General features: G+C 34.3%; 1 long non-coding RNA gene across 1 annotated transcript; it reads right to left on the reverse strand.

Annotated features, from left to right (window-relative positions):
• Positions 1-916: 916 nt before the first annotated feature.
• LOC133274337 (uncharacterized) lies at positions 917-2295 on the reverse strand. The gene is made up of 2 exons (XR_009745119.1): positions 2144-2295; positions 917-1133 (listed from the first exon to the last, which is right to left on the reverse strand). It is a non-coding gene; the product is annotated as an uncharacterized LOC133274337 (long non-coding RNA).
• Positions 2296-3625: the final 1330 nt, after the last annotated feature.

Genomic DNA, 3625 nt, shown 5'->3' on the forward strand with positions numbered 1-3625 from the left:
TTTATAAACAGAAATACTATCATCACCGCTCTTGTAAGGTCTCATACACAGCTGCACTTGTAAAACAAAATAAAGAAAACAGTATAAAAAGGACGAATTTATAAAGACATTTTCAAAACAAATAATGAAAAGTATTTCAATTAACATTAAATACAGTGGTTTAGTATGTCCTAAAAGTCAAATTTTCTCATTAAAAACTATTTTAAAGCAAAAATGTATTTTTTTGTTAAGAAAAATAATTGTTCGCATACACTTCAGTTATGGCATTTTCAAAAGGTCTTTACTATTACTGCAGTTAGTAGAAATATTTACTTTGATGAGAAAAATCAACATTAAGCCAGGATTAAAGGCTTCAAAAGTCCTATTCTTACTATCTGTCTCCATTCTTATAAATATTGTTTTGGAGAATCTAGTTTTCCATCCAAATAAATTAGGCTTAGGTAATTACAAGTTCCCAGTATTCTGTGAGAAATCAGAAGCAAAAAGGATATTATGAAAGGTATGAATGGCTACTGTTGACTTGCTGCATAAAATTGTCTTGCACATCGGTTTTCCGTGCATATAACTGCAGCATAAAAGACGACATTATGAGAAACCTTCTGACAAATTGATTAATAATCTTGAGCTGCTGAAGTTCAGCTGAGTGAGCAATTAAACATTCCAAACAGCAATGAACCTTCAGAGATAATTTATGATAATTTTATGCACAAGAGCTCAGTGGCTTTTTAATTTGATAGAATGTTAGTAGCATAGATTTCTAACAAGGGAGTTTCAGTGCTCCATACATCACTGAGATTACTTAAACATTTCAAATGTGGTTGATGAATGAAATTTCCTGAGATGTAAGGAGATACAGAAGGTGTCAGAAGGTTGAGATTATTCATCATATCAATTATCGAAAGTGGATGCATTGACATCATACTCCCAGATCATATTTTATAGCCATTATAAAGACAGAACAGAAATAACAGACTTGGTGGACTGCAGAACTGCCAGGATATCGAACTTCTTCACCCTTCTATTCCAGCATTGTTCTTTCACCACACAATGTTAGCACTTCCAGGAGTTTATTTGAAAGTCATCCACATTCTATAGCAAGAGAACAAGATCCTTTGGATATCATCAGCTAATATCTGGAAAATATCCCATGCAGATCAAGAGAGAAAAGGTGGGTTAAATAAAATGAGTCTAAACTCAGAAATGCAAATACTGTGTCATTTTTGCTACATTCTTCCACAAAAGTTTTTGCCTTTTTGTTGGTTTCAAAAAACTGCATAGGGCAGTACATTCAAACAAGTCAAATATTTTTAATTCCTAGAATATTTCCCCTTCATTCTTTTATTTCTTGGTTTGGACAGTAAAATATAATGTTTTAATCTTGGATTTCTGACATGCTCATGACAGTTTGAAATACACCAAGCTAAACTAATTTGTAAAGAGGATTTCTTTATTATATGAACAAAGATAAAGTCTCTGCTTTGAACAGAATATTGCTCAGATACCACATGTTTAAGACAACAGCCAGTTGGTGAATTTTATTTGGTTTTAACACTACTGTAATGATCCTGACAATAAATCATCTTTGCATATATCCAAACAGCTATCCTTTCATGCAAAGAATAGAATGTTGTTAAATGGATGCTAAAATGAGAAAAAAAATGTTGCTAGAAGCAGGAAAGCAGCCTGTTACTTAAATTCCTTCAAGTGAGAGATCACTTCATTTGTGTAAAGCACTATTAGTCAAAATGCTCCTCAAAGCTCAGGAACTATGCAGACAACTTGAAGAGTGATAGGTGGGAGAGTGGGAGTGTTTGTACAGACCTTGTGGCTTCAAATCCTACTTCAGACTAGAACAATTAGTCTCAGGTTAATGAAAATAGTTGCCTGACCCTTTGTGTGTCTTCAACGTTATTTTTTCTACAGCTGACTCCTGCACAACTCCAGATGCAGTATCAACACCTATAGACATAACTGAAAGCCTACCACCCTTGACGAATGGAGTCAACATTTGCAGCAGAATTACAGAAACTGATGAAAAAGACAAAAATAAGGATTTCTGTAAACATGCTGACAAACTTCTGAAACTCCCCCTGGACATTACTGAACAAATGCAACAGAGCTGGCAAGCAGCTTGCATTCTCACCTAAAAAGAAGAAGGTCTGAACTCATGGCATTGAGGTTCTCTTCCTCAAAAAGGTTACTTCAGCGAGTCAGGAGTTATTTTCACTCCCATCTTAATAAAGATTCTTTCCCCAGAAGGATATCAAAATAGGTCCAAACACTGGTCATGGAGGAAGAGTCACTGGAGAGAAAAAGGATGAACGAATAAAAGCCTCACAGCCTAGGAAATGACCCAAATTAAAGTTTAAAAAATTGACTTGCTTCACCTAGAGAATGGATTGAAGCAGTCCTCAGACACGAGCTGCCATAAGGACATTAGGACAATATTTTCAGTCAAGCTCTACCAGGTCAGTTGGTTAGTCTTAATGAAATTTCTCTCACTTATACAGAAAAAGCTTCAAAACTGGCCTCCTCCAAATTGTAAGCAAAGAACAGGTCTCTCTAAGACTTTCTCTGTGTGAAATTAAGGGAGACAGGTTTTTTCCTTACCTTTTTTTTTTTCTTTGAGTAAAAATGTGTTCAGAAAAGTGCACTTAAAATCTTTTTTTCTTCTAATTAAAACAAAGTTATTAAGAAAATTATATGAAAAGTGCAATTGTCATCTGAAAATGTGTTCTGACAAATTTAGAGAATAAATTAAACCTTGAATAGAGAAATGTTAGTCCTGCCTTCAGTGTAAGTGCCAATACAGCCTTACTTACAGAGACTCTTTTGATGCTTCCATAATGTGCCAATCCATGTTCAAAAGTACAATTATTTGTTTATATTCTTGAAGAGAGATATACAAAACAATTCTGAAGTCCTATTTTACTAATATATGGTAATGAAAATGAAATATTCATAATATGGTCAACTGTATTATAGGTATGAAAAGCAGTGCATACCTAAAACTTGTACCTATAATACTCTCTTTAAAGCAATATTATAGTTTAGTTTTGGCAGCTATGCTTGTTATTTGTCAGGCAAAGCTGGCAACAACTCAAAGTCATGGGAACATTGGAAAACTCCAGCAGCCTTTTCTTAGGCAAGATGTCTATTAAATACAAGATTTAACCTACCTTTTAAAAGGATAAAAATGGGTGACCTGGACGAATGGAGTATCTCAAACTTCCTCCAAAATACGATAGTCTTCTTGTTTGTACTCTTTAATGTTTTGATTTCCCATTCATTGCTGAAGCTGTAATGAGCACCAGCTATTACACGGTGGCTCAGCTCCAACATAAATCACTTAACCTCCCCCTCTTTATTGATTTATATTAGCATTTATAGATGCCACTCATTGTCTTTATAGAGCCTGGGATCTCACAGTAATTAAGTTCAAGTTTAAAATAAACAATGACATCCAATATGGGTTGTTGAAATATACTACAAGGTTTCTTGCCTAATGCCTACATTCAGTTTAGACCTCATCTCATTGCCATTCTAAAAATTCTAACTAGACAAAGCAAATGAAACCAAACAAATAATCACAGCAAAAAAGAACAGCAGGGAAGGCATGTATTCA

The sequence above is a fragment of the Pezoporus flaviventris genome, unplaced genomic scaffold (assembly GCF_033815535.1).
Source record: "Pezoporus flaviventris isolate CSIRO_AGI_PZ_B2104156 unplaced genomic scaffold, CSIRO_AGI_Pfla_v1 ptg000036l, whole genome shotgun sequence".
NCBI classification, from domain to species: Eukaryota; Metazoa; Chordata; class Aves; order Psittaciformes; family Psittacidae; genus Pezoporus; species Pezoporus flaviventris.